Consider the following 19,307-nt stretch of genomic DNA (forward strand, 5'->3'; position numbering starts at 1 on the left):
TTGCACCTGCCTGGGTTGCCACTCCTTGTGGGGGAGGGTGCTTCCAGCTCATTGGCTGATGTCTTCAGTGTCAGTTAACCTGCTCGACGAATCGGCATTCTCCGAATCGGTATTTTCCGATTCGGAATTTACCGAATTTGTTTGGAAAATACCGAATCGGTATGTATTATGCGTTCCTATTGGCCTTTCGGCCCATGGGGCGTATTTCTATTTCCGATTCGGCGTTTACCGATTCGGTAGGATCCGCATTTTTATTTACCGATTCGGACGTGTTCGATCCGGCCTATACCGATTCGGTACTTGTCGAATCGGTACGTACCGACTCACGATACCGATTGCTACCGAATCGGTATTTTTCCGACTAATTTTTCCTACATATCATTTTCCGATTTTGAAATACCGATTCGGTACGGATCGGTATTTTAAAATCGGTAAATGCGTTTTACCTACATCGGGCCCATTGTTTTAAAAAACTTCCCTAGAAACCACCGAACTAACACCCCAGTGGCACACCATGCTACCTGTATCGTCTTTCAAGTTGGTAGCTAAAAAAGGGGCAAACAGTCACTCTATGATTAATGATAAGTCAATCCTCAGCCACCGCTCACATGCCTGGATGATACTTCAATCATACAACAAGCCGAAACCAGTGGCCTATTTAGGACTTGCCATTCCATTATACATCAAATTAAAATATCTTAGTATAAGGATGGGCGGCCTTCCAACCAACGCTGAACGACCGGACTGGAGGACCTCAGGCACCAAGGAGTGCGACCTATGTGGTGCCAGAAAACAAGACTTTATGCATCTGATTTGCATCTGCCCGGCTTTGGACCAGGAACGTCGGAGCTGGTTAAAGGCCAAGTTAAATGAGCACGGAATACGTACTTGCCGCTCTGCTATAATATATGTCCTGTGTACAGCGGACCCACAATTGACCTGTAGAACAGTCAAATTTATTAAGAAGGTTGAGCATAAAAGAACATTTAATGTACAGAGCCAAGAAATAACTTCAAACTATACATGAACTTGATACTGATTTTAATTTTCAATCAAGCACGTAAACTGATCAATTTTAAATGATGTATTTTAACTTTGTAATAGTTTTAGTTAGGGACTTGAAAAAGGAGGTGGTAGTGTGATTGGATATGGGGGGGGGGGGCGGCCCTCACAATACCTTGCACATGGGGTCCCTAGGGTTTTGTTATGTCACTGCTGTGCGCATCAAGAGTATTTATTTTATTCATAATCTTACTAACAATGCTGTAATCTTTTGCTTTTTTATGGTCTGTGCTGATGTTTAAACATACATGCCAACAAACCCAGTTCAGGTGGGAGACTCACGTTTTTTTGAGGTTAAAAATTATTAATTTTAGCTGTCTCCCTCCTAATATTACCAATACTACAATACGAGCCAATTCCCCCAATCATCACCACCTATTTTAGGTTGAGCCTAGGCTGTGCATGCGCTGTCTCTCGACATGGTGTATCTACAGTATGGAGTAGCAGGACGCCCATGGCTTGTGATTAGTTCCTTCATGTGCCTTTCGAAATTACCTTGGTTTGTGATTATGTTACATTTGTCCCTTTTATGCTGTTTTGTTCACGCCCTGGAGACTGGCCCTGTTTCATGGATCATCTCACAATCAGCCTTATATACGTTACTTTCGGCGCACTACTTTTACGATTGCCTCAGCTTCTGGTTTAGAATTGTTGGGGCAGATTTACGAGAAAGTGAGAAAGTGACTCCGTGCATTTCGCAAGCCACTTGGCTGCGCGGCACTGAGTCACTTTCAAGCACAGTGATGCAACGTATTTAAAAGAATATGTCTCATCTCTGTGCTACCCCCTGCCCTGGCGCACAAACTGCTGCCATGCGCTGGCGCAGGCACCCTTGCACCATGGAGCAAGGATGCTTGCGTCATGGGGAGATTGTTTTATTTCATGAAGGGGCACCTTCCTGCACAAAAATAATCACTACAGGCATTTTCCTCTTTCAATGCGTGCTGTAGAATGCAGCACGCATTGAAAGAGGAAAAACGAGGAGAAATGAAATTTCTTCTCTTTGCGCCTCTCTATGCCTGCCCTGGGGAGGCGTAGGATTCACATGCATTTCCAGATTTACGATTCCTTGTAAATCTGAAAATTTGTCTGGTTCCATGGGTGTTGCGTGGGAACACCCACAGCAATACCCATGGACCGCCACTCCCACGCAAAATGCTGCATGTAAAGGGGCCATATTTACAAGGACATGAAGAGCCACGCAGGGTGGCTTTTCCAGTACTTGTAAATATGGAGCATTCAAATACGCCACCAGTACATCACAAAAATTGACGTACTGGTGGCATAGGGGGCTTGTAAATCTGCCCCATTGTGTTTACTGGTGGCCACGGGAGCCCACGCCCCATTGTTAATGTGCTACCCCTGTGTGTTTCTCCCCACACATCACTACGTGACACTCGCCCCTTTGGGACTGGGGGTTTGGTGGCTGTGTGAGGTTTTATTTTTGTCCTTCTCTCTTCAATTAATCTACCAGTCTGCCTCCATTTGGTGTTTGTTGGCTGTTCACCTCCTGCCCCCTCGCTGCTTTAAGCACTGCATTTATAAACTGAACTAACAGGACAGGTCTTGTGTATTTTAACGCATTTAAGGGCATATTATCAAGGGGGTTTATCTCCGCTTTTTTGGCTTTAAAAGCCAAGAAAGCGGAGATAAAATTATCTCCCTATTACCTAGCTGTCGCTAACACCAGTTAGCGACAGCTAGTAGGAGATAGCGACCATCGTGGGCCCCACTTTGCATGTCAGTGATATTTATCACTAATGACATGCAAAGTGGGCGTGCCAAGATGTTAGCGACTGGAAACAGTCGCTAACATCGCTATCTCCTATTACCAACATTTGGAGATATTCGCGCTAAGTGCGAATATCTCCAAAAACTAACACCTGCCCTGAGCAGTTCTTAGCCATGTTATCCAATGGGAGGTGGATAACATGGCTAAGAGCATTAGCTCGGTAATGCATGAATATCGCGGACTTTTCAGCGATATTCATGCATTGCGGCCGTTTTTTATCGCATTTGCGATAAACCTTGATAATAGCAAGGTTTATCTGCGATAATTTCTGACGATGCTTAGTGTTAAAAAATTTGTTGCTAAGCATCGTTAGCGATAAATATCGCTTAACGTTGGTAATATGCCCCTTAATTTTAAAGCAGTACCGCATTTCACTGCTTTTATAAGATTCATTTACAGAACAGGTCTTGGGTGTTTTAACGCATTTAATTTAAAAGCAACATTTTTGTTTTGCAAGCACTCCATACGTGTTTTCAGGGCGTCTACCATATCCGCGCCATTTTGCTTCTTTTCCCTCCCTCCCCTGTCTGTGTTAATCTCCGTCCACCCGCCCACATTTCTGTTTTTCTTCCCCTCAATCCCCCCGTCCCGTTTCTTCTCCCCCACCCAGCCCATGCGCCTTATGTTTGTGCACTTCGTTCAAGTCCTCCCAGGCCTTCAAAACTGACCTCAAAGTTCTCCTCCTTCAAAGACACTTCCAAAGTTAATTCATGCCCTCTCTGTTATCTGAAGGAAGACCTTTTAGTATAGTAAATTTCTATTCTCCATGACTATGGAAGTGCCTTCCCAGTGTGTTCTTGTGGTTGGAGAGTCTGCCATTTATTGCAGTAATACCCTTTTACCTGTGTTTGGTACTCTTTTGTAACATGCACACGTCACTGTTCTCTTGTAACACACTGTTTGCTACCTCTTACATTTTGTTTGCTTTCGTACTTGCACAAGTGCCACCATTGCCTACGTAACGTTTGTTCTTGTGTTTGAGTGTCCTCCATTTATTGCAGTATTATACCTCTATTTGTACTATGTACGCTTTTGTAACCTGCACACATGTCACTTTTTCCTCCTGTAATACACCGTTAGCTACCTCTTGTATTTTGTTTGCTCACAATTGTCACTTTTGCCTCATGTAATGTAACGTTTGCTTTTGTATTTTGTTCACTTGTAATGTTCTCTTGCATCAGTTCTGTTCCTAATGTGAAGCGCTCTGACACCTTTGGGTAAAGTCCGCGCCATATAAAAACGCATAAATAAAATAATAAATAAATAAGTCATGGTTTCAGCAGTGAACAATGATTTCTACCTTGTAGTCCTGTTACTGTTTAGAAAGCGCGAAGAAGTGGGTGTGTGATCATGGCCTGGGATGGTGGCATTGGGGCCCCGCCCCCCTTGCAGCAGCCCCTCGACCGAGCCCCCAACTCTGGTTTCTGTGCTCGGCCTGCGGGTTCCTGCTCATCTGACCCAATCAGACTGAGTATGGTACCGATACTACCCGCCAGCAAAGATATTGTAGGCTCCTGGCATGTGTGAATCTGTTAGGTTTGCTGATCTCATCGATGTACTCCTCCTGCCAACTGTGAAACAGGCTACTCCAATGCATTCTGGTAATTGCAGTTTTGGTGAAGGAGAAAGGGTGAACAGCGCTAGTTTGTCCCAAGTGTCGCAGCGCTGGCGCCCATTGCAAAATACACACCGACACTGAGGTAAGGAATGTACGTCTTACTTTATTCCCTGCCAGCCTCACACTGGCTTACAGACTAAACTCCTTCCTGTGACTCACTTCCTCTTCCTGCTGCCTGTCCTGTCTCACACAGGAAGTCAGGCAGGACGACACTACATCTCCCCTGTTTTGCAGAGTCTCACTTCTTCTATATCTCTTCGACCAGACGTCGGGGTTTCCTGATCAGACGTTGCGGTCAATCTCTGTGTCTCGGCAGGGGACTGTGGGGACTGTGGTGATTTGTGGTTTCCACCATTCGCGTGGGGCTATGATGGCTTGGGTCACTGTTGTCACTCTGATTGGAAGAGTCGCTTGAGAGTAGATTTGGCACGGTCTCGTGGCCGCCGCGTCGGTTGCATTTCCTGAAGTGTGAGATGTTTCGTGTCACTTGTTTGTGGTCAGCTTTGGCTGTGACCATGGTTCCTTTCTTCTTGGTGACTTGCATAGGAATGTCGAGGTATCGACTGTCTGCTTTGGATCGCCGATCACTCCGCACTATCACCCAGTCTCCTTCTTGTATGTTGGAGTCTTTGGCATGTCTGCGTTGATCAGCATATGTCTTCATTCGGTGCTTCTTGGTGTGATCAATGTCCACAAGGGTGTTGTGATCGACCGTGACTTTCCGTTGTTGCGGATTTTCATCTAGCATGGGCAGTCTTGTCCTGGGTGTCCTTCCTAGCATTACAGTTGCTGGGCACTGAGCTGTGGTGTTGTGCGGCGTATTCCGGTACGCTCTGAGTACTTCATTTAATGTCTGCTGGACGTCTCGGTGAGTCAGTTCTGCCTGCTGGATAGCTCTTTTTAGTGTCCCCATAAATCGCTCCACCATGCCATTTGCCTGTGGCCATAGCGGAGTGATTTTCTGGTGCTTGAAGTTTAGGTGGGTTGCGAAGTTCGTGAATTCATGACCGTTGAAGGGAGGTCCATTGTCTGTTTTTACTCGCAGTGGGATGCCCCAGGCTGCAAATATCTCATCAAGCACTGGGATCACTGTCGTTGCTCGAGTTGATGATATCAGTTGTGCGAATGGGAAGCGGGAGTATTCATCCATGGCAACAATGATATACTGTCCTGATTGTAGTGGGCCGAAGAAGTCGACCGCAATCTGTTGCCATACTCCATCTGGCAGTTCTGACATTTGTAACGGTGCCGGTGGTTCTTCCTTGCCGACTACTTGGCATGTGACGCAGTCCTTCAGGGTTGTCTCGACCATGTAGTCAAGGGTGGGGAACCAGACTCGTTCTCTTAGAGCTTTCTTGGTTGCATTGATGCCTCTGTGTCCTTCATGTGCCAGGTTGATGACCCCTTGGCGTAGTTTGAGAGGAATCACAATTCTCCCCCCTCTTAAAAGGAGACCATTGTCACTGATGGAGAGTTCTTCACGCACTCGTTGGAATGCGGCTAGGTCTTGTCGGAGTTGAGCTGACTCGGAGGAGGACTGCTTCACGTCTCTCCATGAGTTGGAGCGAATGCGGGTCATCACTGCTTGGACGAGGGGGTCAAGTGCGGACGCCTCCTGGATGGCTTCGACAGGAACAGTGGGAGGACACGCAGCGTCAACGACAAAGTGAAGATATTCGTCAGCCACAGAAAGTGCAGAACGGGCACCCGCCAGCGGGTGTCGTGACATGAAATCAGCTGGGTTTTCAGCTTTCCCAGGTTTATGGATGATGGAGAAGACGTAGTCTTGGAGGCGCAAGCCCCACCGCTCAATGCGTGGTGGCATTTTCGCATTGGGGTTGCCAAAAATTGTAATGAGCGCCTGATGATCCGTAATGATCGTAAAATGTTTGCCATAAACAAAAAGGTGGAAGTGTTCGCACGCCCACACCACAGCTAGGCTTTCCTTCTCCGGCTGGGAGTATGCTTTTTCTGTATCCGTCAGACTGCGGCTTGCGTAAGCGATGATGTGTCGTTGGTCTGAGTCTTCGCGGTATTGGGCCAGAATGGCACCCAGACCCACTGGACTGGCATCCACTGTGATTTCAGTTTTCTTCTTCGTGTCGAAGTACGCCAGATTGATAGCTGACCCCACGGCATGTTTGATGACGGAGAACGCATGTTGACACGCTTCCGTCCAATCGAATGGCTGACCTTGGCGAGTGAGTTCTCGCAGTGGGTAGCTGATTGTGGCGTAGTCGCGGATGTACCTCGCGCAATAGCTTGCCATGCCAAGGAAAGAACGTAGGTCAGTGACATCTCGGGGTTTCTGAGTGTCAGCCAGGGCTGCCACCTTCTCAGGGTCCGGTCTCATGCCCTCCTTCGAGAAGATGTGTCCGTAGAATTTTAAGGTGTCTTTATGAAATTCACATTTGCTGGCATTAAGTGTTAGGTTTGCCGTCATCAGTGCATGACAGACCCTGTCCAGGGCTGTGTCGTGTTCTGTTCTGTCCTTCCCAAATACCAGCAGATCGTCACTATAGTTGAAGGCATTTGGGATGCCTTGGATGACTCGTCTGATGGCCTCCTGGAAGATCTCGGCGGCCGAGGATATGCCAAAGTTCAGGCGTTTGTAGCGGAATAGGCCTTGGTGCGTGGTAAAAGTCGTGATATATCTTGACTTGTCGTGGAGCTCCAGCTGGTGATAGCCTTTATTAAGGTCGAGCTTGGAGAATACTGTGGCGCCATTCAACTTGGTGATCATGTCACTGATATGCGGCCCAGGATGGCGTTCCCGCTCGATGGCAGTGTTGGGCGCGCGCATGTCAACGCACAGCCTGACCTTGTTGTCTTCTCCTCGTTTTGGAACTACTACGACTGGCGATACCCACGGGGTGGGACCCGTCGTGCGTTCTATGATGTCTGTTCGAAGGAGGTCTTGGAGCTCGTCATCAACGGCCTTTTGTAGATGGAATGGCACCTTCCTGTGGTGTTGGGCAACCGGTGTCACATTTTCGTTGATGTGAAGCTTTACTTTGAAGTGGTTGAGCTTCCCGAGTCCTTTGAATAAGTTGGGAAATTTCGCAACGATGTCGGGAGTGTCCTCCGTCATGTAGAGGAGTTCTACGAGTTTGAGTCTTTCTGCTGTGGGGAGACTGAGGAGACAGTCTGCCAGATCTGGTCCCTCCACTACATGAATGTAGGCATCAATTGTCCGGTCCTTGAACGTGAGAGTGGTGCGGAAACGGCCTAGACAAGGCAGTGGCTTGCGTGACATCCACGTGAAGACACGAACAGCAGCTGGTTCCAGTTTGGGCTTGTGTTTCATGTTTTGATGTTCTAAAGCACAGATATAGTTTAAGGATGCTCCAGAGTCCAAAACAAATTTAGCTGGGTGGTCGCCTATCAGGATGTCGAGTTTTGGATATCGCTTCAGTCGATCCGGGTCGGCAACCATGCATATGTACTCATCACGATCCGGGGTTGTTACCATGCATATGTATTCATCACTGTCTTGTGATGTGGGGGTGCGCGATGGTGACTCACTGGATGTGTCTCTGCGTGACCGATAGGAGTCCGTCACATGACGTCTTGAGCGATGGCTACTTCCGGAACGACCTCTTGACTGATGCGAGTATGCTGACTGGACGCTGGAGTTGGACGAGCTGGAGGACCTGCGTCCCTTGTCTTTTATGGCTCGGGCGTGGTGGCGTGACTCATGCCCTTTGGTTGATGATCTGTGACTTGGTTGCTTGGCTTGGCATGCAATCTCGAAGTGATTGTCTCTTCCACAGCGGTGGCATCGTTGCCGGATGGCTGGGCACTGTCCTGAGTGTGGGTAGTCCTGCCCGCATCTATAACAGGTAGGCGAGGCTTTTGTGGACCTCGTGTGTCGCGAGCTTCGACGTGATGGCTGAGACCTGTGGGACTTGGAAGTGGGCTTGGTGGTCTTGGAGGACCTGTGTGCCTGAATGCGCAAAGCATGGTCTTTGTGATCCGATGATTTCTGTGTCCCCATCCGCTTCGCGTAGTCCTCCGCCTGGTCATTAATTCTTGTCAGTTCCTCGATTTCGTCTAGTGTGTATGGTTTTTTTAGGAGTCTCCGGCGCAAGGTTTCAGATGAGCAGCCGTCGATGATGCGGAGCCTCAGGGCGTCTTCCGTTTTAAAGTTGTCAAAGTCGCAGTATCGTGCGAGTCTACGTATGCGCATGATGAAGTCACTCATACATTCATCTTTCTCCTGCGTGGCAAGGTTGAACGTATGGCGCTCATAATCTACATTGCGTTTGTGGAGAAAGCGTCTGTCAAGTGCAGCTTTGGTTTCATCATAGGTGGCTGTTGCAGCATTAGGCAGTTCTTTGATGATTTGTGCAATGTCCGGACCAATCAGATTTCTCAGAGCCACAAGTTTTTGCTTGTTATCTTGTACTAGGGATCCGACCATGTAGTCCTCAAAATCTTCACTCCATGTTTTCCACGATGGGCCCATGCTGTTGCCTGGCGTCAGTGGTAAAGGCTGAGGTTGGCGCATGAAGGAGGCTCCCACTGGGTTGTTCGCCATTGCAGGTACAGTGGCTGGGGGAGCAGGGCCTCTTGTGCTGGGAGCTGGGCTTCCTGTACTAGGAGCTGGGCTTCCTGAACTCGCTGTGCTTGATGCACTTGATGCTGTGGTGGCAGTGCCTGAGGAGCTATCAGGGCCCGGGTTGGACATCTGCACTTAGCTGGCTCTGAAAAGCTGTAAAGAGCGTTGTCTAGTGCTTATTTGCGGAGTATTAGCAGCATGCAGTGTTTATTTGTCACCAATCAGCTCCTTGAGCCTTCATGTATCTTGGTTGACCTTTTATCTTGGCAATGTCCTTATTTGACGAGTGGCGCCTGACTTTAAGATGGCCGCCATGGAGAGAGCGCAGGTTTATTGAAGGGCGGGCGCCTGACTTCAAAATAGCCGCCGCGCGGGACAGTAGGCCTCGTGTCTCTGTCTCTGAGACTTGCAGACAGCGCGTGAGGGAAGCGGCAGGGTTTAGACTCACCCTCGCTCCTCGCGCTGCATTCCATGCTGGCTCTTCTCTCCTTGCCTGCGTCTGGGGTCGGGCGCTGTCTTCCGGCGCTGCACACTCGGCTGCTTCTTCTGGGCACGTGGGGGCCGCGCTCTGGCATACGCGCCTACCTCCTGGTGTAGCAGTCGGGTGCTTGGGGTGTCGTTCGCGCACCCGCGCTCTGGTCCTTTCGCGCCTCTCTTCCCCGGGCAATAGCGGCGAGCGTCTCTCGCCGGCAGCAAGCAGGTGGCGCCTTTCGCCGGCAGCTTTCAGGTGTTCTTTGGCTTCGGCGGTTTTCTCCGCTGCAGGGTTCGGTGGTTGGCCACATCGGGTGGCTGGGCAATGCTGGGCTGTTACAAGCATCCCACCCTCATCGCCATTGTCGCAGCGCTGGCGCCCATTGCAAAATACACACCGACACTGAGGTAAGGAATGTACGTCTTACTTTATTCCCTGCCAGCCTCACACTGGCTTACAGACTAAACTCCTTCCTGTGACTCACTTCCTCTTCCTGCTGCCTGTCCTGTCTCACACAGGAAGTCAGGCAGGACGACACTACACCAAGTGACAAACATCAGGCTGATGTGCTGAGTCATTCCCTTCCATGCCCGTTTGGTCGTGACTAATCTTCAGTCAACGGCTCAGACTCATAATGACCAGGGGGCGGGGCTACCTCGGCCAGATACCCTCTCTGCCTGAGCCCTTTATTTGTATCTGGTTTATTAAGCAAATACCATTAGCAAATAGGCCCCAAAAGCCATCCACAACAAGTGTATCCCATCCTAACAAACTTACCCGCGGAGACCAAGTTTAGGCGCAAGACCCCCTAGCCCCTCGTGATCGGCATCCTCCACCCCTTCTCCACTCCCAGCTTCCCATTGCTGATCCTAATCGGCTGCCCTTTTGTGTCCACAGGTCCTGTTACAGTGGAGTGACCGGCCTCTGAATACACATTTCCCCACTGTCCCCTCATTAAATCACCTCTTCAGTTGCAAACTGAAGGTGAGAATTCATGGGGTGAGGGGCGAGTTGGGACTAAGGGAGGGAGGCTTAGGGAAGTAAAAGATAACATGATTTCATAGGCAGTCTGAAGTAGGCAATGACACTTCTGATTTCATAGCTGGGACGTGTATGGCCCTGGCATGCTTGGCATTTGTTGGCCCTACGGATCTTGTAAACTGTTCTATGGGTGTGCACTGGTTTAAATTACTATCTAAAAATGTTTTATTCAATCCAACCACTCCATCTCTTTTGTCCCCTCCTTACATGAAGGAAGAGCGCCACCTTTTCTTGTCCCTCCCCCCACCCCCACATCTCTAAACCCATGAGTCAGAATGAGAAGGGTGGCAGGTAAAGACTCGGGTCATATTATCAAGGGCAATATGACTGCGTTAGCCGCACTTTCGTGGTGCTAACGTGGTAATTTTTATTGCCTTTTTTACAAGCTCGCGCGAACGTGTGTTATCGCTACTTTCCGTGAGTTAGCTGCGGTTTTTTATCGCTAATGACATGCAAAGTAGGCTTTCCAGAGCAAAACAACATGGAAATAGTCTTTAACACGGCTTCGCAGTATTAACAAGCCTGCAGCAAACCCGCAAAGTGACAAGAAAAATCGCGCTATGCTCCCTTTATCGCAGGTATTTCATGTCTGCAAAATGTCTGACTTAGCCATACATATAATGGGAGGTGGAATGTACGGCTGAGTCCACATCTTCCTATCACCACGGATTAGCTTATCGCTGCCGTTCTTATGCTGGATTTCCAGCGATGTGCGCGGAATGTGCCGTTATTGCAGGATTTATTATCGCCGTGGAGATATGCGTTGATAATAACACGATATCTCGGCGATAAAATCCTGCAATACGTGGAGTTAAACAAAATCGCGCTGAGCGTGCTCTCGTTGATAATATGCCCCCCTGGAGTCCCTGGGATGCAGGCAGGGTTGTCACAGATGCATATAGCACAGTGGGCTGAACACCTGCTGCACAGATCTCCGCGTAAAACGAAAGGGCATATTTCAATTCTCGTAAGACAGCTCAGAGGGTGAATGCGCATGCTGTGGAGTTCAGCATGCAGACTGCTGGTTACATGTGGCAATCATGTAAATTAGGTATATTCTGTGGCAGATATGGAAAGAATGCTCCGCTCCTACTGCAGGGTACAAGTGCCAAGAAATGCCGACGTTGACAGGGTTGATTCAGACTATCATCCATTTACATTCTATAGAATGGACACCATGGTGTCGACTAACTGCACCAATTAATGTTATGTTATGTTATGTTATGTTATATGGGACTTTTATAGCGCAACGGCTACTCCAAAGGAGTGTCCCGGCGCTTTGTGCTCCCGACCTTGAAAGAGACTGGAAAACATAACAGAAAAAGAGCATAAACCTAAAAGAGGAGGCACACTAGCCAGAGAACAGCCAAGTCTTTAGACCCTTCCTAAAGGCGAGCAAGTCAGATGTGGCCCGCAGAGACAGCGGTAGGGAATTCCATAGCTGAGGGGCAAGGAATCTAAAGGACCGACCACCCAGTCGGGCCCTCTTTATACGTGGCACCACCGCCAGAGCCAATGATTCCGATCTTAGAGATCGTGCAGGCCGGTAAAAATCCAGCCTCTTCTGGAGGTACTTTGCACCATTGCATGCAGGGCTTTATGTGCTAGGGTCATAGCCTTAAACATTATCCTCTTCCGTATAGGAAGCCAATGGAGGGATAAGAGTAGGTTTGAGGCACTAGTACGGCGATGCAGGCCAAAAATCGCTCGTGCTGCAGCGTTCTGGGTAACCTGCATACGCTGTAAGAGATATTCTGGCAGACCCAGATACAGAGCATTTGCATAATCCAATCTGGATCCTATAAGTGCCTGAACAGTTATCCTGCGATGTTCCTCGGAAAGTAAGGGAAAGAACTTTCGAAGCATCCTGAGGATCCCGAAGCACGTTCCTGTAAGAGTGGCTACCTGGGATTTGAGCGAGAGCTCATTATCAATTTTAACTCCCAGGTTCTTAGCCCATTTAGATGACTGAGCTGGGGGGAACATGTCAGCGGGCCACCAACCATGCCAATCTGGTTCCGATGGGCATCCGAAGAAAAGTATCTCGGATTTATCCGAGTTACACTTGAGGCTGTTACGTTGAAACCAACTAAAAACAGCCCCAAGGCACTCCCGGATACTTTCCCCATCGAAATCTTCACTCTTGTGGCAGGTAAACAGAAGCTGGGTGTCGTCAGCATAAGAGACGATCCGGGCCCCATAGGACTCCGCCAGTGCCGCCAGAGGGGTCATGAGGATGTTAAATAGAGTAGGGCTCAATACTGAGCCCTGAGGAACTCCAACTCCCAATGGCGGCATTTCGGCAGATCCAGGTGGGACCCAGATCGTCTGTCGGCGGTTGGCTAGGAAGGAACGAAACCAATTGAGCACCGTCCCCCCTAGACCGATGTCATGTAGCCTAGTGAGGAGATCCTCATGGGGGACGGTGTCAAACGCCGCCGACAGGTCTAACATGACTAACATCACCCTGCCTCCGGTGTCCAGCACCTCCTTCACAATCTCAGAGACTTCCAGGAGCACCGTCTCGGTGCTAAGGTTCGATCGAAAGCCCGATTGGGACTCATGGAGCAGCTCGTTCGACTCCAGGAAATTGGAGAGCACGCTGTGAGCGTGTTTCTCTAAGATTTTGGTAAGTGCTGGAAGGAGCGAGATCGGCCTGTAATTGGATGGTACTGCTGGGTCCAGATTGGGCTTCTTAATCAGAGGAATAACCATAGCCTGTTTCCAAGGAAGAGGCAAAACTCCCTGACTCAGGGAGAGGTTAAGAATGGGATTGGCTAAGGGGTTGACAACATCTGCCATTCTCGCTAGAAATTTTGCTGGGCACGGGTCGCGCGGAGAGCCCGATTTAAGGTTCCGCATCAAAGCTAGCGATGCGGGTACAGTAAGGGGCGGGAAGTCTAGCAGAACTGGGCCCGCAGTCGGCGGAAGAACTGTCTCGATCAGCAAAATCTGAGGAGCAACCAGTGGTCTAGGAGGGAAGGAGTCCTGTATTAGTCTAATTTTGGTGGTGAAAAAATTAGCAATGGTGTTGGCCCAGGTCTCCGCCGGAGCGTCCTGGGCTGGGGGTAAGCGCGGGGTGGTAAATTCTCGAACAATTGAGAAGATCTCCTTGCAAGAGTTTGCAGCATCCTCAATTCTTTTGGCCAAGTAGCATTTCTTGCCCTGAAGAATTAAATCATGATAGGATTTCATCATAGATTTATAGATCTGTTTAGCCTCAGTATCATAATGGGCTCTCCATGCCCGTTCGGCGACTTTACATTGTCTACGGGAGTGGGCCAATTCCTCCGTAAACCAAGGGGCCGAGATCCGTTGGGTAGCAGATCTAGGTGGCTAGATGGCACAACCCATTGTGTGTTTCCTAAAGTAATGCATGTCGCATTGTTCATTACTCTCCACAAACGTATCATTACTATCTGATAATACCTAATTTGACAAATTAATTCACAAATCAGGGGAGGGAGTTTCTGGAAAATAACCAGCACAACTATATCATAACTATATTATTTCTTTAATTTTCAAATCAACAAAGTATCCCAATTCCACGTTACTGGCACCTGTAATTTGATTAGCGAACTGAATGTCCCTTTTTAGTTCCAGCCTAGCGTTGCGACACATGTGCTGCTCGCTTTGCGAGGCATGCAGTATTGAGTATGGCGTGGGGGAACTTGAGAATACATTTGGAGAATCGTGAAGCCCTACCTGCTGCCACATACTCTTTAGCATCTCGCCGCTTAGGCTGCCACGCCCGCCCGCCTCCCGCTGCCGCACACTCTCAACACCTGAGTGCAGCCGCTGTGCGGAGAGCGGCCTTGGGGACTCCAGCTCCCAGCAGCCTGTGCGGCCGGAAGCCGATACCGGGGCAATCGCGCCAGGAGGCGCATAAAGAACAGCCCCACCCCCGGTGGGCGAGGAACTTGAGAAATTTGGAGAATCTTGAAGCCCTACCTGCTGCCACAGACTCTTTAGCATCTCGCCGCTTAGGCTGCCACGCCCGCCCGCCTCCCGCTGCCGCACACTCTCAACACCTGAGTGCGGCCGCTGTGCGGAGAGCGGCCTTGGGGACTCCAGCACCCAGAAGCCTGTGCGGCCGGAAGCCGATCACGGGGCAATCGCACCAGGAGGCGCATATAGAACAGCCCCACCCCCGTGTCGTGGGAGTGCGCGGGCAGCGCTGGGCTAAGCCCGGGAAAAGGGCGGGCCCTCTGTGGCCATCAGAGGCTAGAAGAGGCTGAGCTGGCCATACCCTTTTATTCTCCATCTCTGGAACATGTGCCATCTGCGACTCTACAACTTAAGATACTTGACCTGTGGTTCACTAAAGTGACTGACCCCTTGTTATATTGTTAAAGGTCTGGTACTCCTTCCATCGACCATACCATTGCTCATAAAGTGAACTGGTGCAAAGGTACCAGGGATCATGCCTTCAAGAGGGGCTAAGGGAAGAAAATCCCTAGTGGGTGGTTCTGTGAGGGGAACCCTCGATCAGTTCATTACAAGGGCGGCCTCAGTGCTGGAACAGGAAATAATTCAGAAAAGGGGGTGGTGATGAACAGAGTGCCTGAAGTAAGCAGACCACTCTTACCCAGTCCAAAGATCAGGGCTAGATCCATCACCATTTTTTAGCTCACTGCACCATCCCAGCTCAGAACTTGGCTATATGCAAATTAGTCTGTTCCTGTCCCAGTGCATGATGGGAACAGGGCAAACCAAACTACCAAGCCAATTCTTATACTGGGAAGGAAACAAGCTTCCGGGGACCGGTTTCTGCCATTTCAGGCGTCGTCGGCCCGGCTTGCTTGAATCCTGATGGTGCAATGAGCAAGGGACTCACATCTGAGTATACCCTTCCACGCTTATGGTGGACAAAATGATTCAGAAAAGGGGGTGGTGATGAACAGAGTGCCTGAAGTAAGCAGACCACTCTTACCCAGTCCAAAGATCAGGGCTTGATCCATCACCATTTTTTAGCTCACTGCACCATCCCAGCTCAGAACTTGGCTATATGCAAATTAGTCTGTTCCTGTCCCAGTGCATGATGGGAACAGGGCAAACCAAACTACCAAGCCAATTCTTATACTGGGAAGGAAACAAGCTTCCGGGGACCGGTTTCTGCCATTTCAGGCGTCGTCGGCCCGGCTTGCTTGAATCCTGATGGTGCAATGAGCAAGGGACTCACATCTGAGTATACCCTTCCATGCTTATGGTGGACAAAATGATTCAGAAACGGGGGTGGTGATGAACAGAGTGCCTGAAGTAAGCAGACCACTCTTACCCAGTCCAAAGATCAGGGCTTGATCCATCACCATTTTTTAGCTCACTGCACCATCCCAGCTCAGAACTTGGCTATATGCAAATTAGTCTGTTCCTGTCCCAGTGCATGATGGGAACAGGGCAAACCAAACTACCAAGCCAATTCTTATACTGGGAAGGAAACAAGCTTCCGGGGACCGGTTTCTGCCATGCGTCGTCGGCCCGGCTTGCTTGAATCCTGATGGTGCAATGAGCAAGGGACTCACATCTGAGTATACCCTTCCACGCTTATGGTGGACAAAATGATTCAGAAAAGGGGGTGGTGATGAACAGAGTGCCTGAAGTAAGCAGACCACTCTTACCCAGTCCAAAGATCAGGGCTTGATCCATCACCATTTTTTAGCTCACTGCACCATCCCAGCTCAGAAGTTGGCTATATGCAAATTAGTCTGTTCCTGTCCCAGTGCATGATGGGAACAGGGCAAACCAAACTACCAAGCCAATTCTTATACTGGGAAGGAAACAAGCTTCCGGGGACCAGTTTCTGCCATTTCAGGCGTCGTCGGCCCGGCTTGCTTGAATCCTGATGTTGCAATGAGCAAGGGACTCACATCTGAGTATACCCTTCCACGCTTATGGTGGACAAAATGATTCAGAAAAGGGGGTGGTGATGAACAGAGTGCCTGAAGTAAGCAGACCACTCTTACCCAGTCCAAAGATCAGGGCTTGATCCATCACCATTTTTTAGCTCACTGCACCATCCCAGCTCAGAACTTGGCTATATGCAAATTAGTCTGTTCCTGTCCCAGTGCATGATGGGAACAGGGCAAACCAAACTACCAAGCCAATTCTTATACTGGGAAGGAAACAAGCTTCCCAGGAAATAGCCATCACTGAGCGCCGCCTCTCTACTGAACTTCAGAAAAGATGCTCATCGCTGGGACCCCTCCAACTAGCAACAAGCCAGATTCCACTTTCAGGGAAGGAAAAACCTTTACATGATGACATTAGCATTCCCTCTCTACTCCGAGATGTTACAACATCATTCGAGCCCAGCAGGTCTCTTAGTAACAAGGATCCTAGTATAGATTCTGTACTAGAAATAATATCAGAAGATTCCTTGCTACATAATCCCGAAATCTCTAATCCAAGAAATAAAGCTCAAACACAACCAAAATGGCATACACTTAAGAGAAAGAGGGGGGGATCTAGACAGAAGGGTAAGCAGGCGAAACTATCCAAAACATCAACACACCCTCCTACTAACTGCATTACAAGTATTGATATAGCTTCTGCTCAGACACCGACCCCCTTGTCCCCAAATGAAGAGCTATTGGGGAACATTGAAGTTTTGGTGAAATCTTTACTGCTTCTTGTAGTGGAAAGAGTTAAAAGGCTAGCTAATCATTTGGTGGTAATAGAAACAGCTATTAGCTCAAACACAGCCTTATTAAAGGAACTAATAAACAGGACAACAACACAGACAGTGAAATCCGGGATGTGTGATCTAAGTAAGGCGAATAAAACACTAGAAACCCCAAATCCACTGCCCGACAAAACATCAGCTTCAAAAAAGATAAGCAGTGCGTTAAAAACATCTAAGACGAGAGGGTCGGCCGAACATGCAAATAAGCCAGTGGATAACAATGAAAACAGTTCTAGAGAGAAGTTAAACATCAGGAATCCCAATGGCTCCAACTTACAAATAGACTTGCCGCCAGAAGCAGCTCCTTACGTTGCGGTATTTTCAGGAGTCCCAGAATTGACGACAGGGAAAATTGAGGGGTATTCCAAACTCAAAAATAAAGCCATCTTTTGGCTAAGGAACAACAGGCCACTACCCCCCAATATCAACGGGGAAATACTCCATGTGAGAAGGCTTAGCTGGGTAGGACAGAGGCCCTAAGACATTCAGGGTGATGTCATAATCATTAATTTTAGGGACCGCAGAGTTATTACGTATCTTAATGACTGGTACCAAGAGGGTGGAGGGATGGGAATCAGGGTACATGACTTGAGCTACTTTTATCCTAGATCCTTATTACCCCAGCAAGCAAGATTATTGTACCCACACCATAATACCCTGAGGGGCCCAATCTTCAACAACTATACCTCAAACCGATTTGCTGCATTCACGGGTTTAGACGGGGTAGATTGACTTAACAACATATTGCCCACGGACCCATGTGTACCAAACTCTGCAGATTTATTAATTGTCACTAAAGGCCCTTCGCCCAGCATCCATGCCCTAACGAGCCTAAGACCTATAGGAGATACGGTAGCTGTATCCGAGAAGAGAACTATCGAACAGTCCTTCTCATCTGTAACGCCCCAGATAGTAAATTCTCCGCCAAATTCCAATCCCTTTCCGGGAATAGTTAAAAAGAAATTAATGCTAGACATCATTTTTTGGAACGTGGCTGGATTACAGAATAAATTTACAAATACTAACTGGAGAGCACAAGTAACAACACATAATATTACTGGACTACAGGAAACGTGGCTTTGTACCCGATTACATCTGTTGGGATACAAAACTTAGGGGCATATTACCAACCAATAGAGATAATTTTTGTCTCTAACTTGTTTAGAGACAAAAATTATCGCCGCACATCGGCGAGTTTTATCGCAGATAAACCTTGCTATTAGCAAGGTTTATCGCAAATGCGATAAAAAACGGCCGCAATGCATGAATATCGCTGAAAAGTCCGCGATATTCATGCATTATCGAGCAAATGCTCTTAGCCATGTTATCCACCTCCCATTGGTTAACATGGCTAAGAACTGCTCAGGGCAGGTGTTAGCTTTTGGAGATATTCGCGCTTAGCGCGAATATCTCCAAAAGTTGGTAATAGGAGATAGCGATGTTAGCGACTGTTTCCAGTCGCTAACATCTTGGCACGCCCACTTTGCATGTCATTAGTGATAAATATCACTGACATGCAAAGCGGGGCCCAAGATGGTCGCTATCTCCTATTAGCTGTCGCTAACTGGTGTTAGCGACAGCTTGGTAATAGGGAGATAATTTTATCTCCGCTTTCTTGGCTTTTAAAGCCAAAAAAGCGGACATAAACCTACTTGATAATATGCCCCTTATTTCTCGGAAGCCGTTCCGTCCCCCTATGGGAGAGCAAAGGGGGGCTTGCCAACATATATATCCAATGAAATGCCTGTTGACCAAATAAAAGTCTTAAGGCTAGAAACAAATTTTCAGGTCCTTATGATAGCCCATAACACTGCGTCCCTTTCTATTATTATAAACTTTTATAATAATTTGAATACATCGGATTTAACTGATGTTTTAAATAAAATTTCTATTTTAATTCAGGACTTATCTCAAAAATATATTAAAAAGTCCGTAAGATTAGTATGGGGCGGAGATTTTAATTTGACACTGTGTAAAGAAAGCGGTACTAAAAATTGTGGATTTGAGGATGAGTACGGAAATAACCTGACACATTTCTCACACACAACTAGTGGAGACCACATGAATGAAATAATGGCA

The sequence above is a fragment of the Lissotriton helveticus genome, chromosome 1_1 (genome assembly GCF_964261635.1).
Source record: "Lissotriton helveticus chromosome 1_1, aLisHel1.1, whole genome shotgun sequence".
NCBI lineage: Eukaryota > Metazoa > Chordata > Amphibia > Caudata > Salamandridae > Lissotriton > Lissotriton helveticus.